Source organism: Marmota monax, unplaced genomic scaffold (genome assembly GCF_021218885.2).
Source record: "Marmota monax isolate L192 unplaced genomic scaffold, Marmota_monax_Labrador192_F-V1.1 WCK01_AAM20220418_F8-fsc00005, whole genome shotgun sequence".
Classification (NCBI taxonomy): Eukaryota; Metazoa; Chordata; class Mammalia; order Rodentia; family Sciuridae; genus Marmota; species Marmota monax.
The window spans coordinates 15,281,328-15,308,083 of NW_026692254.1; the positions used below are offsets into that span (position 1 = coordinate 15,281,328).

A 26,756-nucleotide genomic window follows, 5' to 3' on the forward strand; every position below is an offset into this window, starting at 1 on the left:
ACTCCTCTTTCCCTTCTTTAAGAGTGTAGTCATGCAGAGATTCTGAAGAAATGTTCAGGGCACTGCAGGCCGGACCTTCTAGAGGCTTGGTAAGGGCTCTCTCCAGGGGGGGGACCCCCCCTCCATGCTGTGGCTCCCTCTTGTAAGCCCCACTTCCTGGACTGATCCCTGGGAATCAGAAAGGGATAAGTCCAGCCTGGGGGCAGTGTTTACATGAATTTTACATAAATGTTAATTATATTTGATCTGCTTTTAAGCTCTTGATGATTGGGTGTATATTGAGGAAATTTTCTCAAAATTGGCTTAAGTATATTTTATCTTTTAGACCTCTTCACTTAAACTTGTAATATGCCCTCTTATCCAGGGCCATAATTCGTTCAACTCACTAATGTTTATTTGTAGTCCACTATGTGTCGGGGTCTGTACTAGGTGCTGGGGATCCTGCAGTGTATAAGAGAAAAATGTCCCTGCCCTCACGGAGCTGACATCTCAGTGGGTTATCACAGATACTTGGATCCAAAGTGGGTCACCAGTGTTGTTCTGGACATGTTCTAGTAAAGAGGGTCCCCAGTGCCCACCACTCCTTCCTATACCAAGTAAGGGAGACTCTGGTGTGGAAGCGCTTTTGGATTTGATGGGAAAGGTACGTGGAGAGATGCTGTGGGTGAGCACCTAGCCACCAGGGTGATAGCTGAGACTGAAAGAGGAGGTAGTGCTTCAGACAGGGGAGGGCACGGTTAGTTCTGCGAGGCCGCATACCCCTGCAGGCAGCATCTGGTGCCTGAGCAGGACTCCTGCTCTTTCATGCTGCCTGCCCACCTTCCGGCCTCCGGTGATATGTTTCCAGCATCCTTTCACAGTTCCTGGCTTTCCTTTTACTTGTGAGACCAAATGGGCTCCTTGGGACTGACGTGTCCCACCCGAAGCTGCCCTGGGTCATGCCCTTGCCTCAGAGTCCGTGGGTTTTGTTCTTTTTTTTTTTTTTAACATTTTTTCAGGGGCATTTGACAGCAAGGCCTTCTGGATCTTCATGGCCCTCTCTGTTCTCAGTTTACAAGATGCTCTGTCCTGGGGTGCTCTAGCTTCTCTTCCTGCCTGGCCTGACGTATGAGAGAAAAACATCTCTGTCCTCATGGAGCCCACTTTGCAGTGGGTGATTGAGGACACTTGGATCCAAAGTGGATCAGGAGCATAGTTGCCGTCTCACAAGGCTCTGATCTCTGCTGTGTTTTTTCTTGCTGCCTTGGGATCCTTTTCATTCCACCCTTGCTGTGTCTCCCAGTCTATGTCTCGGGTCCTCATCTTCCCCGCACTCCAGCAGCACATCAGTGTTTGGCTGCAGGTGCTGCCCAAACCCTGTAAACTCTGAACCAAATCCTTCTCTAGTGACACCTACCTCCACCAGCCTAGCCATTTGGGTTCTTACCTACTTTTCCCCCAGTCCTCCAGACTCAAAAGTAACTATTGTTCCCTAACCTTGACCCTTTATTGTATTCCCCCATGCTTTTTGTTTGCTTTGGAATGAGGCAATTAATATTTTCCCCTATTTGTCTTATAGGTTTTTTTTGTTGCTTTTGTTCTTTCTCTTCCCTCCCTCCCACATCCCTTCCATGGTCTGTCTCTAACCCTCTCCACTTCCACACATACTTTTCTTCTCAACCACTTGAGAAGTTGTGGACATCATGCCTGCATCAGCACATACTTTATATTTTCTGAAAATTCTTACTAACCAGGGAGTTAAACTTAATATATTGATATACTATTATATTATATTAATATTAATATACCATTTGTGTTTAAATTTTCCCAATAGTCCCAGCATTATCTTTTATTAAAACCTTGTTTTTTTTTGTTCCAGAATCAATCTAGAATCCCATGGTGCATTTAGTTGTCATGTCTCCATACTTTGCTCCAGCCTGGGTCAGCGGCTTAGTGCTCTTGACCTTTACTCACTCTAAAAAAAATACCAGTACAGACAAGATACTCTGCAGTCATCTGTCTCCAAAATTGGTTGTGTCCAATGCTTCTTCGTGATGAGATTTAGGCTATGCATTTCCAGCCGGATTGATTCAGGGGTGAGGTTGTGCTCTTCTTAGTGCATCTTACTGGAGTCCGCAGGCTACCTGTCCATTATTGGGGATGTCAATATGTATTACTTGGTTAAGGTTGCCTTTCTAGATTAATCCACTATAAATTTATTATCTTTGCATATATAATTATAAGTAATTGGTGGGATACTTTGGGACTATGCATATATCCTGCTGTGCATCAGACTTTTGGCTCCTGTTGTATCTCTGGATCCCTGGCAGAGATGTTATTGCTGCAGTGATTTTGAAATACTGTTTTTCTAACTCTTGTCATTTCTTCCATATTTGTGGTGATGGTTCTATAAGGAGAGCCTACCCCCCTCTCTCATAATTTATTTGTATCTGTGCAGATTTCCCATGTTTATTCCTCGAGTACTCATTATATTACAATGCTCAAACCGTCTCAGGCTTGGATGCTGTGAGTGTAGCCTGTAAACTCAGACCTGGGTATTGAGTTTTCCAAAGGCTTGTATAGCATTATGCAGATCTGCATATGATTTTCTTCCTTAGATGTATTAATATGGTATATTATGTTAATGATTTCCTGAGATGATTCCAAACTAGATTCCCGGAATAAATCCCATTTGGTTGTGGTATATTATTTCCTTAAAGTGATGCTGCATTCTATTTCCTAATGCTTGATTTAGGTTTTTGGCATCTGTGTTCATGTGTGATGTTGCTCTATCATTTTCTCTGTGTATGTGCTGTCATTCTCAGTTTAGTGTTAACGTTACACTAGCTTTGTGGAATCTTTCTTTTATTTTCAGTGCTCTGGAACAATTTATGACTCATCCAGGCTGTCTGGTCTGTGAAGGTCTGGTTCAATCCCTTGTGGAAGCATTTCGGCTTAGTGCTTTTGTGTGTGTGTGTGTGTGTGTGTGTGTGTGTGTGACTATAGTTCTTTTGTGGCTTTCTCTGTTTCTTCTATAAAAGTTGGCCTGTTAAGCTATGTATTGTTTATGGGACCAGTTTTGGTTATCTGCATTTTCCTGAGAAATTTCATCTAGGTTTTTCCAGTGGAGGTGCATAAAAGTGCCCCTTTACTTGTTATTTAAGTAATTGTTACTTAATGTGGTTCAAATTAGATGGTAAGTCTAAAAATGGGTCACAGGGCTTTTAAAGGTATACTTTGGTTTGTGGAATGACCTCTTTGGACTGTCTTTTTACTGCTCTTGAAAAGCCATTTTGTTTTTGGAGGGCAACTCAAACATCACCTTCTTTAGGAAGTCCACCCTGATTGCCCCATGTGGCCTTCCAGAATGCCACAGTGCTGCGTGCGTCTACATTCTGTCGAGTTTCACACGTATCTTCATTTGCTACTTATTGTCTTCACTGTGTCCCGGGCACTCTGACTGGAAGGCAAAACGTAAGCATTACTTTCCTAGGGCTGCTGTAACAAATTTACCACAGAGTACAGTTCTGGAGGTCAGAAGTCTGAAATCAGTCTGACTGGGGCTACGCTCAGCATGTCAGCAGGTCTTCATCCCTCCTGGAGGCTCTAGTAGAGAATCCGTTCCCTTGCCTTTTCCAGCTTCTAGGGCTGCCCACATTCCTTGGCTCCTGACCCCTTTCTGCTTCCTCAAAACCTGCAAGTGAGGCTTTCTCACGCTGCATCACTCCAACAGTTCTTTTCTGTAATCAAATTTCCCTTGGCCTCCCTCCTGTAAAGACACACCAAGCCCAATCAGGTGATCCAGGATAACCTCTGCATCTCAAAATCCTTAATCGCATCTGCAGAGTCCCTTTTACCATGTAAGTTAACATTTTCATAGGTTCTGGGGTGTCTTTGGGGGCGCCTATTGAACCCATAGATATATTTCCTTGTTTTTCCCACCAGCCTAAGCATTGCAATTACAGTCATTTTTTTCAATATATTTTTTTTTCCTTTTGCATTTATCTGCTGGACATGTTCTGTCTGAAAACACAGAAATATCACCATAGGACAAGCACTTTGGGCTTCTTTCTGAATATTCTCATTACTTAGTAGATTGAGAAACAAATGCTAAAATTCCAACATTGAAGCAAAAAAGAAAAGGATTTTTTTTTGTGTGTGTGTGTGTGTTTGTGTGTGTATCTGAACCCTTTTCCCCATATGTGGTTCCACCAAACCGAGAAATCAGACAAGAAGTGGTGCTGTCTCTCTGCAATTCTGCCCTGGACTCTTATGCAACACACGCCAGCCCCACTTCAGTAACTCAAAGCAGAGAAGGCCTCCAGCTTAAATAGGAAAATCTGCCTCGAGCTGCAGACGGATCAAGAATGCATAGTTTATTATTTAAAGTGCACGCTGGCTGGGGCTGTCCAGGTGGCTCAGAGAAGCTCCTGGCAGCTGGTCCATCCCTGAGGCTGGAGGAGGGATTGTGGCCCCAGAAGATCCTGGGCCAGGCGGCTGGGTGAGCACATGGCCGGGTGCTGGCCTGGTGTTCCAGGGGGCGGCAGGGCTGAAGAGCAAGGCTCTTGCCAACTCCCGCAGAAGTGTCTGATTTTTGAATCAGCAGCATTCATGTTCCCTCCAAGGGAGAGAGCAGGAGAGAATGTGACCAAGCAGAGTGTAGCCTGCTTCCCTCCCAGCAGGAGGCCTCAGGCCAGAAAGTCCACCAGAGGAAAGGGGAAGGAGAACAGACACTCTGGTCTTTTTAAGAAATGGCTTTGGGTTGCATGGTTTTTGTTTTTTTTATTTTTTTCCCCTTCTGCAAAGAAGTCTAGCTTTTTCAGTACACTAGTTTCTCATGGAAAAGCCCAGCAAAAAGTCTCATTGGGACAGCTGCTGCCCAGTTTTGCTGGGGGATTTCCAGCTGCAAATGTAGCGGGTTCATTTTGCAAGCCTTCTTTCCAAGCAACGGGCAATTTCTTGTGCACGACCAGACAGGGAATTCACTGGCTGGAACCGGTATGGGGTTGCACAAACTGCCTCTGGGCTGAAGGAGCCTGTACCTTTCTCAATCCATTAGCAAGTCATAGATCAAACTCCCTGTCACTGGGTTTGGACAGAGCTGGACAATGAAGCGTAGGGGAAAAGCCCTATAAAGCTGGAGTGTTCCTGCCCAGTGGAGCAGAAAATGTCAGGCACCATTGGTGGTCGGCTTTGCAGGGTGGTGTGGCTGGAACTGGGGACATGCTGTAAAGGGGCATAGGACTCTCCCACATCTGCCCTTGGGCATCTTCTGCTCTGGCTGTGCTCAGAGATGTGCAGGAAAGCTCTGCGTTTGGGTAGGGAAAGGGGGCCCAGAGCTTATGAGCTGGGGTCCTGTGGATCCCTTAGGGTGTGTCTGCTTGGCCTTTGGGGACCCTGCAAAGGGAATGAGCCATTCCTTATGTCAATATTTACAGAAACAGAGCTCACTCCTGGAAAATAAACTGTTACCCACCACTGCCAAGGCCAGCTGTTGCTTTTCCAACTGCTTTTGGGGGAGTCTTAATTCCCCTTGACCTTCTCTCCCTGTGTGGGGCTGACAGTCAACAGTGTACAGAGCTCAGTATTTGGGGTTTCCTGATTGCTGTGTCCCTGAGGTGTTGTCTGAGTCACGTTTGGCCTGTTGGTTTCCTTTCTGGGAGGCAGTTAATCATTTTGTTGGTGCCGAGTCCTTCAGTCAGTTTCGTCAGGGCCGTGGTCGGCTTGCCTCTGCCTTTTTTAGTATAATATGCATTTTCCAGCAGTGAAGGGGCAGCTTGGCTATTGCAGCGATATGAGCATCTGTGGGTCCCCTGAGGGGCAAAATCATCCCTCTTCATTTCCTGACCCTAACACCTTGCCCTAAACCTGCTTCTGGAAGCATCTTTGAGTCCCTGCTCTAATCTTCCTCACAATGTACTAGCCCTTGCTGAACCCTGGTGGGTGGCCGTGGGAAGGGGACGCATGGTCTGGGAGCTTCTAGCACCAGGCTGAGCCACATAGACCCCTAGGCAGGCTGGGGAGGGACCCAGGGCTCTGGAGAGTGAGGAAGGGAAGAGACTATGAGGACTGGGGTTTGTGGATACTCCCTGGGGAAGAGATTTGAATCAGGTTTTGAAAGCTGCTGGGCTTCATGTGGATTAGCAGAGGATCCTTCCAGAGAAGGAAGAGTCATGTCGTGCATATCTGTATACTTTGTCCACGTGCCTGGCTCCTCGTAGACCTCAAAAAAATCTCACAAAGTCAGAATGACTTGGGGGATGGTGACAATGCCATGGCAGTCAGGGTGTGGAGACAGATCCCAGAGCCAGGCAGGCCTAGCCTGAGTCCTGACTCTAAATGCGTACTCGCTGAGTGTCCTTGGGCAGGGTGTCTCCTCCAAACCTCCGTCTCCTGGATTACTGCACAGGCTCCCACCCAGGACCCCATCATTTGCAGAGGGCTACAGGAACAGTGGCAGGAGGCATGTTCTGTTGGCTCGCAGCTTCCCTTTACAGTGGGCAATGGGGATGATGTAACTGAAAGCATAGCTTTCCTCGGGACATCTATGCCTTGAAAATCAGTGGCCCCCTCACTGCCAGCAAATTGCCTGCTTGCAGTAGGAGCTAGCTAATTGCTGGGCTGGGGGACACAGTGACTTAGGGAGAAAGAGAACAGGGGCTGAAGCTGTAACTCCGACGTGGCTTCCTTACCTTATTTGACCAGGGCATTGCGTGCCTATGTCGTGCCCAGGTGAAGGAGACATGGGCCTCCTGCTGCTGGTCAGACTCCCTTGGTGACTCCGCTCTGGATCGGCCAGTGGAGAAAGTAGCCGGGAGGGGAAGCCAGAACAAAGTTGGATGGCTCAGCCCAGGATTCTGTTTTCCTTTCCCATGACTTTTTTTTTTTTTTTTTTTTTATGATTCAAGCGCTGACAGTACCGGCTTCTTGAAGGCTTTCCAGCTTTGACCATATTAAAGAGTAGTTCCTTGGAGTTCTAATACCCCACTAACTACCTAAAAAGGGAACACAGTTAGCAACAGCAAAAAAAGACAGAAACCATTCAAATTGCAGTAAGAGTACATTTAATCACTGCCAGCACGAGTGACGTGGGCATCTTCTGCAGGAGGTCTGAGGAGTCTACCAGCACGCGACCGATGGCATCCGGCCATTTGCTTCATATTTGGGGATTCTGAGATTTACAACTGTCCTCTTCTGTTTTTTTTTTTTTTTCTCTCTGCCTCCTTTTTCTTCCAGTTGTCTGTGGCAGGCAGCCGCTAGCAGCCTGCGTTCAGACTACTGCACGTCATTTCTGGCTGCCAGATAAAATAAAATGTTTTATAATAACTTTTTGACAAGGCTGCACTCTGAGCCCTTTCGTGGGTGTGTGTGTGAGTTATCTGTGTAATTTAGGAGAAAACGCATACATTGTTCTGCTGCAGGGGTGTCATGTTTTCAGTAACAGATATCACTGAAGAGTTGTTTATAAAGTGAGATTTTTTGAGAAGTGAATCGAATTTTAAATTAAGTAGAAGGACTTAAGAATTCTGGAGTGAATCCTCCTGTCAAGGGGAGAAGTTTTTGGCAGGATATGTACCAGCTGCTGCTCAGAATGTGCCTGTTTGGTTGACTTCATATTTTTCATAAAATGGGTAATTGTTTATCTGAGTAGGAGCTTGGGTTATGGAGTTCTCATAATGGGAAACCCTCACAGGGGAGTGAACCAGATTCTTTCCCAGGTGTGGCTGTCTGGGGGGGGGGTGTGTCCTCAAGGCGGCTGTCCTGTGTGTGAGGGTCCGTGGGAGCTCCCACTGGCACGCTGTTCCAGAAGCACATGGGGGACGTCCGCCACACGCCTGGCACCGTGCCGGGCACATGACATCTGTTATCTCATTTTCTCCTTAAATGCTCAGCTGTTCCCATTACTGTAAAACTGCGTGGTTCCCACCACAGCTGGATAAACATGAAGGAACATTTAGAGACAGGAGGGGGAGCCCTGTGTTGGTCAGGCCTTTTTCCATCTCAAGCTAAGCAAAAAAAAAAAAAAAAAAGTAAATTTATTGGCTTATGGAAAATGTCCACCATATGAGCTTCGGTCATGACAGGACCCAGAGTTTACAACAGCGTGACCGGGACTTTGTTTCTTTTGCCATCTCTTGCCTTGATTTCCCTTAATGCTGGGTTCATTTTCAGTCAGGTTTTCTCTGAAGGCAGCAAAAGTGCCTGCTGTGATTTCAGTTGGTTTGGGCCTGGTGGAGGTCATTGGGTCATTGGAGGCATGCCCCTTTAGAAGGGAGTAGTGTAGTTCTCATGGAACTCCATTCCCTGGCTTGCTGACTCACATATGATCTCTTCCTCCCACGTGGACTTCTGCGAGCAGGATGCCATCTGCCATAAAATCCTCAACAGAGCTGAGGCAATGCAGTTGCCATGCCCTTAAACCTGTAGAGCTTTCAACTAAATGAGTGTCTTTTCTTTATAAAAAATACCAACTTAGGTATTTCATTATAGCACCAGAAAACAGACTAATACATGGTCTCTGGCAGCTGCTGCTTCTGTGGTTTTTGTGCGTGTGGCTCAGTCATATCATACTTCATAAAAGGACTCAAGTAGTCCTGTTTGGGTCACATGTCCATTCAAGGACCTGTCATTCTGTCCAAAGAGTGGAGTTCTGTGTTCTTTCTGTAAAACATGGTCGTACCAGTAGAGAAAGACTGATGATAGCTTCGTTGGTGGTGTGTGGTCTCCAAAAGTAAAAAGACATTGCACTGTCAGGAGGGGAAAGTGGAGTTTATCAATGACTGCCTTTCCTCCTGGGTTAGAGGACCCTTCACCTACAGGTGCTGCTCAGTCCCTGACACTGTCCTATCTGCCTACCCCCATTCTCCCACAGACAGTGGGAGAAGAAAGTCATATTTGAGCTGGAGGTCATACTTGGGTGATTTAATAGTGATTCTTGGGCATCTTGCATGATGCCCAGCTGTACAAGTCTAGGTTGGCTTAGTTAAAACAGGGTATTTCTATAGAAAAAACAAGTCTTCCTTGTTTTTTTAAATTCTAATTTGTTATATATGACAGCAGAATGTATTAAAATTCATATTACACATATAGAGCACAGTTTTTCATATCTCTGGTTGTACACATAGTAGAGACACACCATTCGTGCCTTTATACATGTACTTAGAGTAGTGATGCCCATGGCCTATCTTGTAAGATCAGGCTCTGAATTCCCAGGACATCACTTGCACTGTCTTCTATTGAGTGGAGCAGTTACCAACCCACCTAGGTTCAAGGGAAGGGAAGTTAGATCTTGCCACTTCATGTCAGTAAATTTTGGGAGCCTTAGTTAAAACCGCCACAAATCTGTCTAACTTTGGGTAGATGACATTGCTAAGGAGGAGGGTCCCATTGCGTTGGGGATCAGAGGCAACATGTGGAGAGGCTTGTTCTCTCTCTTCCAAAGTTGGTGTTCTACTCTTTAGCTTTGCTTTGGAAATTGAGGTCCATCAACTGTGAGTGATAGTCCTTGGACCCTTGTGTCCAAACTGGGGTATTGTCACATTGAGTATATTTAACAGTTAACTGATTACAGTTTTATGGAGATGAAATTACTGTACAACAAACTGAACATATTTAAAAGTACAATTTGAGTTTTGATGTGAGTATACACCAGTGAAATCCCACCACAATCAGAAATGAGCACACTTTCCAACACCCCAAAATCTCCTTGTGCCCCTGGGAAACTTTCCCCATCCCTCTGTGTGTTCCCTCTCCTTGGGAATGTTGTCCCTCTGATTTTCATCACTACAGTGATTTACATTTTTGAGAATTTTATATAAATGGAATCATACAGTACATACTCTTATTTGTTTTAAATTTATTTTAAATTGATACATAAAAATCAATATTGTACATATTAATGAGATACCATATAGTATTTTGATACATGTGTACGTTGTGTAATGTTTAAATCAGGGAATATATCTGTCCCCTTAAACATTAATTTTTTTCATGGTGAGAACATTCACACCTCTGTCTTCTAGTTTTTTGAAATACACAGTATAGTTACTTATAGTCGCCCTTCCATGCAGTTTCACAACTGAACATCTTACTCCTGACTATAACTTAGTACACCATTGATCAACTTCTCTTTACCCCTCCTCCCATTCCCCCACTCTCCCCCGCCTCTAGTCATCACTGTTCTACTCTCAGCTTCTATAAGATCAACTTTTGTGTACTCCACTTAAGACTGAGATCATGCACTACTTGTCTTTCTGTACCTGGTTTATTTAACTTCACATAACAGTCTCCAGTCCCACCCATGTTGTCAAAGATGACAGGATTTCATTCTCTTTTATGGCTGAATAGTATATTATTTCATGGCATATATTTATGTGTTAGCTTTCTATCACCAAGACAAAATACCTGACATAAATAAAGGAGGAAATGTTAAGTTTGGTTCACAATTTCAGAGATTTCAGTTCATGCTTGGTTGGTTCCATTGCTTTTGGGATTGTGGGGAGGCAGAACATCATGGTGGGGGTATATGGTAGAACAAAGCTACTCATTTCATGGTTGCTATAAAGCAAAGAGAAAGGGACTGTCCCCTATGAGGCACACCCCCAGAGATCTATCCTCCCCCCCCCCATTAGATTCTACATTCTAAAGGTTTTTACTTCCTCCCAATAGTGCCAAGCTAAGGACCAACACTTTTTAACACATGGTCCACTGGGGACCATTTCAGATCCAAACTATAGCAACCGTATTTTCTTAATATATTCTTCAGTTGATGAACACTTAGGTTGATTCACATCTCGGCTACTATGAATGGTAATGCAGTAACACAGGAGTGCAAGTATTTCTTCTACATACCGATTTCACTTTCTTTGAATATATCCCAAGGAGTGGGATGGCTGGATCACATGGTAGTTCTATTTTTAGTTTTTTGAGGAACTTCCATGCTGGTCATAAAGGTTATACTACTCCCACCAATAGTATGCAAGGATTCCCTTTTTGTGACATCCTCACCAACATTTTTTTTGTCTTTAGTCTCTTTGATAATAGCCATTTTGATGGGAGTTAAGTGCTATTATGATTTTGATTTGCATTTCCCTGATGATGAATGATTTTTGATCATTTTTCATATATTTGCTGGCCATTTGTGTGAGGTCTTTTAAGAAATGTCTATTGCACATTTAAAATCCACGTTTTCTTGAGTTTGTTCTATACTTTGAATACTAAACCCTTGTTAGAAGTATAGTTGGCACATATTTTCTTCCATTCTATAAGTTGTCTCTTCACTCTGCTGATTGTTTCTTTGAGCAGAGCTTTTTAGTTTGATGTAATCCCATTTTTGCTTTCTTTGTATGCCAGAAACACTTTGTCCGTTTTAATTCACCAAAGCATTTTCCCTATGTTTTCTTCTGCTAGTTTCATAGTTTTATATGTCAGTTAGTCTTTCATCTATTTTGAGTTGATTTTTGGTAAGAGATGAGGTTTCAGTTTCATTCTTCTGAATGTAGATATCCAATTTTCCCAGTTTCGTTTATTAAAAGAACTGTTCTCTCTCAATGTGTGTTCTTAGCACTTTTGTTGAAAGTCATTTGGCTGTAGATGTAAGAGTTTACTTTTAGATCTCTATTCTATTCCATTGGTCTTTGTGTCTCTTTTTATGCCAGTGACATTCTGTTTTGATTACTACAGCTTTGTAGCATATTTTGAAGTTGGGTAATGTAATGCCTCCTGCTTTCTTACTTTTTCTCAAGATGGCTTTGGCTAGTCAGGTCTTTCTGTGATTGCAAACAGATTTCAGGATTGTTCTTTTTCTAGGTCTGTAAAGAATGTCATTGATATTTTGATAGGAATTACATTAATTTATAGATTGCTTTGAGTAATATGGATATTTTAACAATATTGATTCTTTCAGTTCATGAACATGGTATGTCATTCCAATTTTTGTGTCTTCAATTTTTTTCATCATTGTTTTATAGTTTTCATTTTAGAGATTTTTTTGCTTCTTTTAAAAGTTTATTCCTAAATATTTGTTTTTCTTAGCTATTGTAAATAAGATCACTTTCTTGATTTCTTGTTCAAATAATTTACTAATGGTGCATTAAAAAAATTACTGATTTTGTATGCCAATTTTATATCCTGAAACTTTGCTGAATTTTTTTATTCTACTAGTTTTTTTTTGGTGGGATCTTTGAGGTTTTCTATATATATTGTTGCATATGATAACAGTGACAATTTGACTTCCTCTCTTCCAATTTGGATGTCCTTTATTTCTCTTGCTTGATTGCTCTGGCTAGGACTTGTAGCACAATGTTGAATAAAAATGGTGAAAGTATCTTGTTCTGGATTTTAGAGATAAAACTTTTGGCTTTTCCTCACTTGGGAAATAGGGCCAATAGCTGTTGGCCCTATTTTAGTTTCTTCTATGTTACTGTGTGTATCAGTAGTTTATTTTTATTGCTGAATGGTTTCCATCACATGGATCATCAGTTGTCCATTGACCTATGGATCAACATTTAGGTTGTTTCTTGGCAACCAGAAAGTCTATCTTCCCACTAAAACCTATAGAAACATTGAAAAAGTCGAAAGCATGCTTAGAAAAATTAAGAAAGTGGGCGTTTTACCAACTATAAAGGACAATAGGCTTTTGTTGATAAGGGTTGTAGTCATTGACCTTTTCAGAGTGGCTAAACCCTGCCTTTCTGATGAATGGCAAGAAGAAATTTTTTCTCACAAGCATCTGTTTCTCCCTGGCTCTGAGATTCTGGGGATTGATAATAATTGGGACAATGAGCATCTGTCTCCTTGGTTTGACATTAGCCATTGCTTCATAGCTATCCTACAACTGACTCCAGTCCTATGGCAGGAGATATGTTGCTGGTATTTTGCATTTATCATTGCCTTGTGGACAGAGAAGACCTATAGATGCAGATTTCAATGTCTCACCAGTTCAGAATGTATAGCCCCGGTCCCCAGGAGAAGTGTAACATCCTACCAAAGCCTGGCAGAGCTGAGAGGCAAGTACTTACAAGACCTTGGGTGTGTCTGTCTGCCCTCCAGAGACAGATCTGTGGTGGGGTACTAGTGAGGGAAATCCAAGTAGATTCGTGCCCCCTCAGCTCTTGGCACTGGCTTTCGGTAGACCTCTTCTTGTTGGAATTTGAGTACATTTATAAAACCCACTTGAGAACTGGGTGAGTTGTATATGAATTATTATATCTCAACAGAGATGTTATAAAAAGGGACGATGTAAACTGTAAAGTGTAATGCTTTAGTGATAATTTGTACCAAACATTGACAAATGAGAGAAGTGGAAAGGCACCTGGGAGAAAAAGATTTTGAGTTCTTCTTTGTATAAAAGTGAAGAGAAAAAAAATTACTTTGGTCTTTATTGATATTCAAAGCTATAGAGAAGACGGTAAAAATAATTTAATCATAGAATTGCCTACCCAATTACTAGAGATGATAAACTTAATGAAATATAGCTAACATAGGAAATCGGAGAAAGGGAAACTGAAGCATGGTAGAAGACCAACATGATGAGTTTTTATTAAAAAAAAATGTAAGGGAATTAAAATTCTCATTTGAAAGATCAGAAGTGATACCAAGGAAATTAACGTAGAAGCAGGGGTAAAGATCCAAACGGCCACTGTCATTAAAAGGCGATAGGATTGGAACATATTTAACATCATAGCATAAATGTCTAATGTGCTTCATCTGCTCTTTCACTCACTTATTTTAAAACTATCTCTTGAATAACTCTCAGATGCTAGGCGTGGGTATAGAATGACAGTCCCTTTTCTCAGTAGTCTTCCTGTATAGTGGAAGACACTAATGTTAAAAACAGAACAATTAATTACACACAATTAAATGATTATAAATTGTGGTAAAGGAGAAGGAAAGTCTGTTACGGTGATTCCGATTAAGGATCCAGAGAAGGTCTAGAAGTTGCCTTTGAGTCCCGTGTACAGGTCAAGTGACTGACTGTTGGGGAAAATCCAGAGGGAGCCTCAGTGTGTCCAGAGGCCAGGATGTATGGAGAGGTGAGGTGCTTGAACCTTCCAAGGCCGACCTGATGGGTGTCCTGGTTGAGGTTTTGAAGACTTCACAGGGAGGCCACAGGAAGTCAGGAGTGGCTGGGTCTAGGCCAAAGAGCACTTCCTGACTTCTTTTCCCAGACCTAAGCCTATCAGTGGGTTGAACTCTTTCTCTACATCTTGGGAGACATCTGGGGCTCTTATGAAACTCTAAGAAGTCTTCGGAGGAGTGAAGGACACCTGATGATAAGCTGCTTTGGAACTGTTGTGGTGTTGGACACATTTGGAAGAATCTCTGACACCCAAGAGGCCTATAGACCAAGGATATGTTGTTTTTTTCCCTAAGTCTGAAAGAGAAAAAGGATCATTTCATTTTGTTTGTTCATTTACATTTTTCTCTTATTAACTTGCTCATTCACAAATAATGACAATACCTACTGTGCGCCTTCCTCCGTGTAGGAAGCACAGAGGCAAGAAGGGCTGTTTCCGTAGTCCAAAAAAACTCAGGGCAGGACAACTGACCACTATAAGGTGTGCTTGGATGCCTTTGGGGGCTTTGGGGAGGGGTGGAAGGTCGAAGGCTTCAGCTTTAGTTTAATTTAGTTTAGTTTTGTTGATGTTGAAGAGTTTGAGTTACTAGCCCACAGAATGGCCTGGTCCCCTCATGAATTTCTGAGCTGACTGAAATTTCTTATATTTCCCTGTCAAAGATGAAAGACCATCTGTCAAAAGAAACAATAGCCAGGATCCCGACAGGAGATTCCAGGTGCAGAGAACATGTCGATTTCTTTTCAGGCTTTTGTTTGTCCTGTCTTGTTCTGGTTGAAACATGAACACATTAATTAATTTCTTCCCCCAAGCTGTGTGTTTGCACAATGTTCCCTTTTTCCCCCTTCCATCAATTTAGAAGATAAAACTGTCAGGCTCTGGTCGGGTAGGGTAATCTTTCAGCAACAGTCTGCCCTGAAAAGTGGTGATGAAAAGCACATAATTCTCTATGTTGGCATTTTTTTTTTTTGAATTTGCCAAATGCATCTTGATGGGATTCTGAGATGACTGCTTCCTGTGACTCTCTGCAGTGCTCTGGCCCAGTGGGTACACATACTCCAGCTGCTTGAGGCTGGAAAGACGATAGATACGTGTTATGGATTGAATTGTGTCCCCACCAAATTCACACGTTAAAGCCTTAAACCCCACTACTTCAGCCCAGTTAAAGTTAGGCTATCTCTAGACGGAATAAGTTAACACTCAGTCACCAGGTTGTGCCTTAATGCAATATGACTGTTGTCCTATTAAAAAGAGGAAATCTGAGCACAGATATGCAGAGAGCATATGATGACACAGGGAGAAGGTAGCAAGCCAAGGAGGGGGACTGGGAACGGATCCTGTTTTCACAGCCCTCAGAAGGAAGATTCTCCCAAAACCTTGATCTTGAACGTCCAGCCTCCAAAATTGTGAGGAAATCAATTTCTGTAGTTTAAAATCTCCCAGCCTGTGGTAATTTATAGCAGTCCTAGCAAAATAATGTATCTCTTGAAAACATATTCAGTATTTATTGGAGGTGGAGACTAAGGTTTAAGATTGACGCAAAATTCCTAATGGTCTGACTGAAGCCTTCTATTGGAATATCTGAGCACCACTTCCTAGATCATGCTACCTTGCACTTCCCATTTTACTTATTATTACTGTGATCATGTGGCTTTTTTCTTTCTGATACAATGAATGTGTTCTTCCTCTACTTCCCTGTAGCATGCATTCATAGTATGCTTTTCCATCTTTGGGGTATTTATAGGATTGTTAGGTTTTTGCTAACTCTTCTCCCTCCCCTGGAGGCACCACCACCCATTGCAGGGCTTGTAGAGAGTTGGGGCTTGACAAGGGTTTGTTGAAGACTGTCTGTTCTCCACTGGTAGGAGATAGGTGAGAAGTAACATTTTTTTCCCAGTTGGACATCTGGGCCCCTGGCTGGCCACCATCTGCAAATCCATTAGGAAGGGGAGAGTGACAGTCTTTAGGGCCTGGGTTCTTTGACCAATCCTGTAGTTCCCTAGTTTTGAGGAAATCCATCAGCTTCTTCCAGCAGCATCCCTGTGTCCCTCCTTCCCAGACTTCTCCAAACCATTTCTTCACTCCTCAGATATGTAGTTAGCCCTCTCTGGTCTGTTTTAGCTCCTTTCCTCTCCTAGGTGCTGTTGTTGAGACCCCCCAGTGACCTCTCTCTGTTTGGCCCAGTCCCCTCTCTACTGGAGGTTCAGACAGCCTCTGTCCCGAGACTTTCTTTTTCCTGGTGTCCTGTGCCACCATGCTCTGCTGGTTTCTTTGCACCTTGAGGGTCTCTCTCTCCAGTGTTGGGTCTATCTCTTCTATCCAGCCATGTAGTTTTGAGGTCCCTGAAGTTCCTCAGTCCTGGTCTGGGACTGATGATTTTTAAATGACTATTTCCGATTCTGCCTTTACGATTCAGCTCTAAGTCTGCACAGTCAATAGCCAACCTGACATCGCCACCTGGATTTTTCAAAAGCATCTAAAACTTACCTGGATCAAACTGACATCACCTTTTTTCTTTCTTTCTTTTTTCCATACCTGGCCAGTGTTTGTAATTCAGTAACTGGTCTCATATTTATCAGATTATTAAGACACAAACCGGAGTTATCCTTCATAACCCTTCTTTATTTACCTAGTAGTTCCCCCTTTGAGTATCTCCTGAATGCATGTGTGTGTGTATACACTCATTTTTTTTTAGTTGTAGATGGACACAATACCTTTATTTTTTGATATCAACTATTTTTTTATTGATTGATTATATATATGACAGTGGGATGCATTATGATTCATATTACACATATAGAGCACATTTTTCATATCTCTGGTTGTATATTCACACCAGTTCATATCTTCATACATGTACTTACATAATGATCATATTTTATTTTTATGTGGTGCTAAGGATCTAACGCAGTGCCTCTCATGTGCCAGATGAGCGCTCTACCACTGAGCCCCAGCCCCTCTGTTTGTTTGTTTCCACTCACATTTCTCTTCCTTGTCCACATGTCTTACCGGGGCCCCTGCAGCTGTCATCCAGTCAGTGCCCCCCACTTCAGGAAGCTGTTCTACCTGCAGCACTCAGGGTTCTGCATTCAGAACACCAGCGCTAGGTGACACCCCCTGCCCCTGGAATGAAGAAGAAAATATTGAACACATTCTACACAGACCCTCCATGTTTCCCCTATTTCTCTGGCCTTCCTCAGCAGCCACACATTTGCTCTTGGCTCCGTGCAGTTTCTAGAATATGCCATGGTTTCTTCTCTTCTGAGGCCTGTGTCATGCTGTTTCCACTGCCTGGACTGTGCCTAGCATCTCTCCTGTCCTCACTGGTTAACTTTTGCTTATCCTCCAATCTTAGCCTATACATTACTTCTTTGGGAAGCCTCTTTTGAACTACTATGGTTTGGATATCATTTGTTATAACTGATTGACCTCAGGGGTCCATTGTAATTGAAGTCTTGGTCCACAGGGTGGCACTGTTGGGAGGGAGAGGAACTTTTGGAGGTGGGGCCTGGTGAGAGGTACTTAGGTAATTGGGGCATGCCCTCAAAAGGACAATGGAATCCTGGCTGATTCCCCCCACCCCCTCTCAGTCTACTCTAGTTTAGGATGTAATTTGCTCTTATACTGTCATCATGGTATACCACCAAATGTTATCCTCACCAGAAATGAGAAGGTGAAGAAGTCATGCCTTTGAATATCCAAAACTATGAGCTAAGCAAAACTTTTCTCTTTAAAAAGTTAATTGCCTCAGGTATTTGTTGGAGTTATATAAAGGTCATGAACATATTGTATAAATTAGGACTCCCTTCTGATATTCTCTCATAACACTTTCTTGTTAGCATTTGTCACATCTATAATTTTTCATTTATGTTCATTTATTTGGTTAATGTCTGTTCTTTCCTATTGGTAACCTATATTGTGGTAGTGCCTAGAGTACATGGGTCATCAGTAAATATTCTGAATTTCTTCCACCTCATTCATAGATGGTGGTTCCTGACTTTTTAGTGTCTGTGTGGCTCTGATCATTGGTGGAAGAGTCCCTTTGAGCCAGCCCTGCTTTCGCACCCCTGGTTCTGCTCTCTTCAAGGGTACAGGTGTGGATCACCTAGTTAAGGGACTAAGTTTGGTCTGAAGAGTCATCAGTTCTTCATTTGGAATCTTAACCACACACACAAAACCCCTATTTTCTACCTTTGTAAGGAATTTACATGAAAAAAGATGCCTTTTATAAAAATGACTTGGCCTTGGGGGAAGTTATTTAAAGAATTCATACTTGGAAAGCAAAATTTATTTTTTTCCTCTTTTTGCAAAAAAACAAAGAGAAGGTCATTATTTTTCAAGGATGTTGGATTTATACAGCTGCCAGAAACATCACCTGGCTAGGAAGTCAGCTGCATATGCAGAGTTATCATTTCTAGTCAAAAAGGTGGTTTTTCTATACACAGATCATTTGCTTTGGTTTAAGGCAGAAAAGTGGTCAGAAAGATGTTTTCTTGGAACCTGAAAATTTTATTGGCAAACATGGTGTTTATAATGGTATGTGTGTGCAAGCTTTAAAACTACAGCTGAAAACCTGCTGCAGGCCCACTGCTTGGCTCCAGTACTTTCCCCATGTCGACTCCGAATCTATAAAACACTGACCATGAGTTCTCGGATGTGGCAGTGGATAGGATGTCAAGAAATCTATGGCACACTTTGACATTCGCATTTCCATCATGGGCACCCTATTGACTGGTTTCTGTTAAATGGTGATTCAGAATATGGGCCAGCATTCCTGCCTATGGCAGTGTTCTGCAATGTGGAGGTGCATTTTTAATGTCCTAACATTTCCATGATGAGAAAATATCGATCCTTAGTTCCAGAACTAGGAGGAATCCTTGAAGCTTGAATAAGATACAGAAAGGAGATTAAGGAATGACCCTCTCAGTTTATTCTATATCCATTTGTGTCTAGCGAGAAAAACTGGAACCATGCAAGGAATTTCTCACAAGAGGAATTTAATGCAGGGAATTGGGAATGAGTAATGTCTGAATGAAGCAAAGAAGGAATCGAAGTAACCCAGGGAACAACTATTACCCTAAGGCTGGGGAAATAAAAAGTAACAGATGAATTTCTAGGATCATAGAGTTTCTTGGAGGGGGCCATAGGGCTGGGGCTCAGACTTCAGTGGGGTCACCAAAAACATCAAGGGAATTAGGCTGGTGTCAGACAGCTGCACTTCTGAGAGAGGATGGGAAACCTGTGACTGGTGGTACCCCATTAGCTGGACATTAGAGCCATAGGAGTGTCCCCCTCTGAGCTGGAAACACTAGGGCCCCCTTCTCCCTGCCAGCGGCCTTCCAGTCTCCTTCTAGCTGAGGTGAATTGGCAGCCAGATGGCAGAGGATACTGGGAAGTGTAGTTTGAAGGCTCTCAGCCCCAGCATTGAAGCTCTCAGCCCCAGCATTGAAGCGTGGATTGCAGAAGAGTGTGTTGGGCGACAAGGGACAGATGACCAGTGCAGTGGAAAGGGAGACCTTTTTGTTAAGTGGGACCTCCAAGAGCCTCAAGATGAGGCCCAGATGAATATGCAGGGTTCCCAAATCCAAGCCTGAAGGCATTTTCAGGATATCTCCCAGCTTCTGATTTTAGGAAAGTAAATGCAGAAGAAAATGGGGCTCTTAGACACACAGGAGGAAGCACATGCAGTTTTCCCATGTTGGAGCAGTAGTCACCTTGGCATTCTGGACCAGGCTTGGTGTGGCTGGTGAGGAGAGGACAGTGGCTCAATACACTGAAAGCACAGTTGCTGTGGCAGTTGGTGCCTGTCCCAGGGAGAAGGACTGACACTCAGTTTTTCATCTTGATGAAAAATATTTGATTTCCACTTTTCCTACCCGTGTGAAAAGCCACTAACGCTTCACAGTGTAAACGGCTGATTTTATGGACACACATCTTTCGTGTTCTGTCCTGTTACTGATGATTAAGTTCCCCACGCAAGGAACCTTGGGCTGTTACATGGGATGTTGAGAGGATTTACACACCATCCCCTCCCCTTTTGAAGCTGTTATTTTTACATTGGCCATGATTTATTCTTGTGTGATTGTAGGTGGCCTTATGAGGGAAATTTTTTTATGCCCCTGGCTCAGTAGGATATATGGGAGACAACACTTTGGTTGATGAGTGTCTACTTTGGAGACTCTGACAGATGGAGAATATGACAGGTTAGCCCCATAGGGTACATAAAAGCATCTATCTGTGCTAGTGGGTTCTGTGGACATGTAAAGTTTTCAAAATAGTGTTTAGACCCTAATAGTGTACAGCGATACAATAAATGTCATGATACTGATAGAAATGAAACAAACAGTGTGATTTGGGTCTGTCTATCCCTCCCTCCCTGTGTTAGAGGCTGATGATAGGTTTTCTGGTTATTCCCCACATATATTCTGAGGGTGGAATAATTATCACCTGGTTTTATAGTGAAGGACTCTTACTCATTTTCTCCCTGCAGGTCTGAAGGCAGATTTTCACCAGTTCACAGGTGTCAATGCTGGGCGCCTTGCAGCTAGTTTTGCTGCCTCATCCTCAGGTAGAAGAAGCAACTTGTGAGAAATTCATTTTGGGACACTTGTGTTAAGTTCAGTTAAATTAATCTTGTTCTGAAATAGGATATCCAAAAACTTTTAAACAATTCGCTTAACTAACTGTAATTATTGAGTTCCTGTGTATACCAGGCTTTGCTGGGTGCTGTGCTAAGTCCTTCAGTTCACTGTCTAGTCAGCTAGGTAGAGATGCATCCAGTCAGCACAGGTGACACCTATGTAGTTAGGGGGGACAACTGGGATCAGAAGGTACTGATCCCAGGTTGCACTCTGGCTACATGGAGCCCCCAAAGCAATTTGGGTGGCTTCCAGAACTCCGTTCTCTTGCTCAGTCTGGCCTGAGAGGTTTGCTCTTCCTATGCCTGCTCTGGTATCTAGTTTTGTAGGTTTGAGTTGATATTTGATGTGGCAGGTACAGAGAAACAGTACCTCTGTCATGTTTGCTACATGGTAGCCCAGGCCAGGGGTGCAGCAGACCCTTCATGTTTTAGGTGAGCAGCCTGGTGGGCCCCCTGTTGATCTTGTCACCCAGCAAACAAGCAGGACTCCTTGCCCACCGGTGCTGCTCTGATTTGAGAAATTAGCATCACCATCTGCGATTTCACCTTTTCCTGCTAACTCAGGCCACCTCTTTTGTCATTTCTTGGAGTTCTTCTTCTCCCTGTTATGTTGGTTGTGGCTACCCCAGATTTAGGGGCCACTCAAGGCTACTGGCTTGAGGATTTTCTGGAATTTCCTTTGATGAATATTTTAATTTTTGGATCTTCAGTGTTACTGAAAGATCCTGTAAGATATAATTAAATAAATTTGCAATCGCATTTGTCATAAAGCTTTGTTGAAAACATTCCCTGCTGTATCACTGGGCACCTGAGTTATGTCTGTCTTAGTTTTTTTATTTTACAGGTTGGTGTTAGAAAAATGTTTATTCCTAAGAAGGAGTGGCGGCCTTCCTGCCTTTGGAAGAGTGACAAACTGATAATCTAGCATGCTTATCCCCCAACCCCAATTTCAGGAAACTCAGGACCAGATTTGAAGGCAGAAGGGAAAGGATTAGGTGGTAATCAGCTAGGTTAGTGACCTTGGGCAAGGGGTTTATCAAAATCTCTTAGTGTCTCAGTTTGTGGATGTGCAGCCACAGAGTGTAGCTATGACTCAGATATGGTGAGGGGCTCATCTAAGTGCTCCATGTGCTAGGGTCACAGTCCAGTATGATTTTTATCATCAGACCAAGATCATGTTGACCCTTTGTTAATATATTTGTAATTTTCCTTTGGTTTTTAATTTCTCTCTGATTTTTTTTCCCAACCTTTAGCTCTGATGTAAGTCACCTTAAATTATCTCCTTGTTAATCACACAAGGAGATAACTCATAAGGGTGCTCAGGTTCTCTTCTTGCTCTGTATCCCTGTGTCTCCCATGCAGCATTCCAACTGTCACACCTGGTTTACCATGCTAACACAGGCCCCACGTCTGTGCTGCAAGGTGGCAATGAGGGACAGGTGGGCTTCCTTTTAGCACAGGTGGATTCTTTGCAACACACAGTAATGGTGCCAAGGTGTTCTGATGGAATGCCCCTGGCCTTATACACAGAACTGAAGAACACCTGTGGTCCATGTGACTGAGAGAAGGTGCTTCAGTTGCTCAGGGCTCTGGTTGTCCACTGTCTCATGTGCCTGCAGGAGGGCACATTCTTGTACCTGGCCTCATTGATATGAGAATATCTTTGCTGGACTCCAACTTCAAGTTAAGCATGCATCTTTCCATTAATTCTGTCGCTTTGTTGGATGCATGTGCCTAGTTCCTACTTCAGCCATGCGACCAGCATGCTAGCTTCATTCTAGAGGTTCTAAGCATAGAAGTTAACTAGTGAGTTCAAAATAAACACACATAAAGTCAATTTACCTTTTTCTTTGACCAGGTCTGAGACGGCTCCCTCCTCTGGCTCCTGCCTCGAGCCACCCGGTGGGGCAGCGAGGTTTACACAAGACTAGCAGGAGAGAGAGAGAGAGGCAGGGCACGCCAGAGGATGGCTTTTTATTGGGGAACAAGAAATTCAGGGGAAAATTCCATCCAATGAAGGTCGAGGGGGACAACATTCCAAGGTCAGGGTCAGTGATTGGTCTCAGGGTCAATGGTTAGTCACACCCCCACACGGATGGGCTCTCGCACCTAGAAAGGGTGGGGATTAGTTCTGACACAGTTTAGCCGAACCGCCTCACAGCCAGTCAGGGAGGTGCCCAATCACGTGCGAGAATGGCTTCCCACACCTACTGGTGACATTGATCTTTATAATCTTGCACTGAGGTGACCTTTGCCTATCCACTTGAGATGGCCAGTGCCCTTGGGTACCTGCCATTTCCTCCATGCTGCTTTTTTTCCATGTGTTATAGTTTGGTTCTACAATGGAGAGAGGCATATTTTTCTTGTGCCTTGCTTGGCACTGAGAATACCTTGAGCCTGTCCTTGGAAGTGGCATTGGTGGAATCAGGGACATAAGAATCTTGTGTACCAAGAAGTAAAGGAATTTAGGGAGGAGTTTCACACCAAATATTTTGTTTTCCATGTGTTTTTCCCTAGGAAATACCTGAATACTGTTTCTTTTTTTTAATTATAGTTCAGGGGTTGGAAGCCAAGGCCTCAGGCATGCTAGGCAGGTGTTCTACCACTTAGCTATACCCCCATGTCCCCAGCCCAATTCTGTATTGTTTCTAAACTAAAAGAGTGTATATATATTCTATTTAGAGTTTGATAATTCATAATTGAGTTTTTTTTTTTTTTAGTTTGCCAAATTAGTAAGTACAAAAGCCACTTACATATTTGCTCAGTATTTTTTGTTTTTTGTTTTGGCAGTCCCCAACTTTTAGAATAAATCACAATTTGAATATTCTGAAAGTATGTGGAGAATGTCCTTTATATCTTCCTTTTCTTTTTCTCTTGTTCCAAAAAGATCTGGGGTTTCTTCTGTAAGAACATGGAATGGTCCCAACTCCATTGGTGTGCTGGCAAGAGAGACTGTGAGGCTTGACTTCAGGAGGGACCCCTGGTGTCTGTCACAACAGGAGAGGGCCTGGCTGGGATCTCTCCTTATTCTCAGAGTGACGGTCCCACAGTTGGAGATGGCTAAGGAGGTCCAGAGCTTGGAGAACTTCCCAGCCAGCCATACACCCACCTGCCTGCACCCAGGTGGAATTCAGCACCTGGGTGATCCTGAAGTTGGTGTTTTGTTCTTACTTTTCAAGATGCCTATAATGTGCGAATGTTGGCATCTATGAATTTGTATGAGGGCATGTTTATGAAGTTAAGGAATTAAAGGGGGAGGTGTACTTCTCCCTATAGGGAAGGGAATGATATGGTCGTGGGTGGCAATGGCCACGAAGCTCTACTGGTGAAGGGGTTGATGGGAGCAGAGAGAGGGGAGAAGGGTGAGGTTCCCCCTACCTTCCAGGCCCCTCTGTTCCTGCTTATCACCACCCCTAAGAAAGACACCTACATGGAAATAGGACTCGGGTCCATGATCTCATGTTCCCACTCAACAAAATGCAGAGGTTTTGTGGAATGATGGTCACTAGAGACTGAGAAGGGGAGTGGGGAGGGAGTAGGGAGCGAGGTTGCATAATAGGTACTAAAATAGAAGGAATTAGTTCTGACATTCTGTAGTACAGTAGGACAGCAGTAGTCTAGAACAATTAAGGGTATATTTCAAAAGTAACTAGAAAAAAAAAAAAAAGAGCCCAAAGTTTCCTAAAACAGAAATGAAAGATGTTTGAGGAGAAATGATAGTTGTTTTAATTTGATCATTGTACATTACATACATGTAGCAAATTATGACATTGCACCCCGTAAATATGTACAAATACCATGTGTCAATTAAAAAGAACCAAAAAACATTAGCTAAGGTGGTGGAGCATACCTGTAATTCCAGCTATCAGGGAGCCTGAGGCAAGAGCATCACTAGTTTGAGACCAGCCTGAGTAACTTAATGAGATGCTCTTTCAAAATTTAAAAGGGTTTTGGGTGTAGCTCAGTGGTAGAGTACTTGCCTTGCATGCACAAGGCCCTGGGTTCAGTCCCTAGCACTGTTAACAAAACCCAAAAGTAAATTTGAAGAAAAATAAAAATACTGAAAACAAAATACAGGATTTTTAACACTCGTTTTGTGGCAAGACCTGACCTGCACTAATGTGAGGCTATTACTAAGTGGACATATTTATTCTCTTTTATTCATTTTACTACACATATTCATTCATTATTTCTTTTTTAAATTATTTTTAGATGTATATAGACACAATATCTTTATTTTTATGTGGTGCTGAGGATCGAACCCAGTGCCTCACACATGCCAGGCAAGTGCTCTACCACTGAGCCACAGCCACAGCCCTCATTCAGTGAGTATTTCTGACCAAGCATGGTGCCACGGGCTGAGGGCAACAACAGAAGCAAGTATGTCATAGTGAAAACCCTTCAAGGCCACAGAAACCATACCACTGTGTTTCACCTGCTACTCTGTACTTGGTCTAGGTTAACCTGCTACTTTGTACTCTGCTACTCGGTACTCATCTGCTATTCAGCACTCAGGGCTTAGGTTAATCTGCTATTTAATATTCTGCTGTTCCTTACTCACCTGCTATGGTCGGGGCCTAGGTTAATTCACAGCTTTTAACCCTGTGACACCGTATTATATTAGCTCTCCTAGGTCTATTAGGGTGGGAGAAACGGGTCTTATTATTCCTACTTTGTGGACTTGAAAATCTGACACACAGTACAGGATTTTGACATGTGAAACATTTAGGAGCAACCTGCTCCTGTGGTCTGGGAGTGAGGAGCTACTTTTCTTAGAGAGCACACAGTTCTCCTGTGTTCTTGCTTGCTGCCTCCTAGAGTAGTATATTGATGCATTCTTAAGGCTGTGCTAAAACTATAGCTCTTTCTGAACCAAAGTCTGGAAATTTATGACAAGGTTGGGGAATACACACTGAACTGCTGTTGGGGCAACATCTGCAGATGGTAACATGAGTTGGTAATATTAAGAGATGAGTTGTAAATACTGACCTTGAGATGATCTGTGACTGCCATTTGGGTTGTGGTGGTCTTTTGCGAGAATGTGGGTGTGCTGGTTACAACAAAGATCTTGCTTGAGAGGCCTGTTATCTCTGCTGCTTTCAAGTAGAGGCAAGGGGACTCTTCACAAATTCCAGGTTGGATAGGTTGGCCAGATCCCAGAAGCTGTGCCTGGTAAACACACAGACACCAGAATTCGGGCATTACCTGTGTTTTTACTTACCAGTGTTCAGTGATAGTCTGCAGAATGGGGGTGTAGGCTGATAGGTTTTCAAATTTGGGGCCTCTTTCATTCTGCCCATATGCAAGGAAATATCATCTAAGATCTCACCTCTCATCTAAGAATTGACCCTTCCTTTTCTTATTCCACTGCAGAGGAACAGGGGCTTGATGGGAGGTGGGCCTGGCTTATAGGCTCTGAGAAGGGAACCATAATGTAGGTTTGTCAAGGCATGCACATTCACCTCTTTCATTTGCAATTTTGTGATAGGTCAGATGACATAATTTGCTCCCTCATGCTTTATTTTATTGTTTAGAGTTTAAAAGTGACTTCTGTGTTTTTCTCAAACTCAATGGTATTTCTTTGACTAAAGTACTTCATGTTTATTCTATTATTTTAGAATATATAGAGGGAAAAAAAGGGAAACTGAAGTCTGCATAGTAAAATTAACATTTTAGTTCTTTGGTGTTTTTTATTTTTATTTTTTTCAGTCAAGAGATTTTATTGGGGGGGGTTGCTCGAAGGAGAAGGAAAGAAGAGGCAGAGAGCAGAGAGAGGAGAGGAGGAGAGCAGAGACTCTTTGGTGTTTTTTAATTTCTCTCTCAGGCCTGGAAATACTTGTACATATTGTGTTTTTGCAAAATTGAGCTCTCACTGTATATATGGATTTATATCTACGTCTCTTTATATCATCTCTTTTTATTACTAAATCTTTACAGACATGATTTTCATGGCCATATATCTTCTTATCATTGCCAGCTTCCTGTATGGCTAGGTATTTTGATTTCTTTCTACTGTTTCATGGCTGTACATTGAACAGCACATTCTTATTTGTAAATTATGA

At 42.9% G+C, this 26,756-nt stretch overlaps 1 protein-coding gene across 2 annotated transcripts in view; it reads left to right on the plus strand.

Moving 5' to 3' along the window:
* Positions 1 to 26,756, plus strand: part of Adamts17 (ADAM metallopeptidase with thrombospondin type 1 motif 17) — a 345,945-nt gene that overhangs the window by 34,631 nt on the left and 284,558 nt on the right. The gene's annotated exons all lie outside the window — the stretch shown is intronic.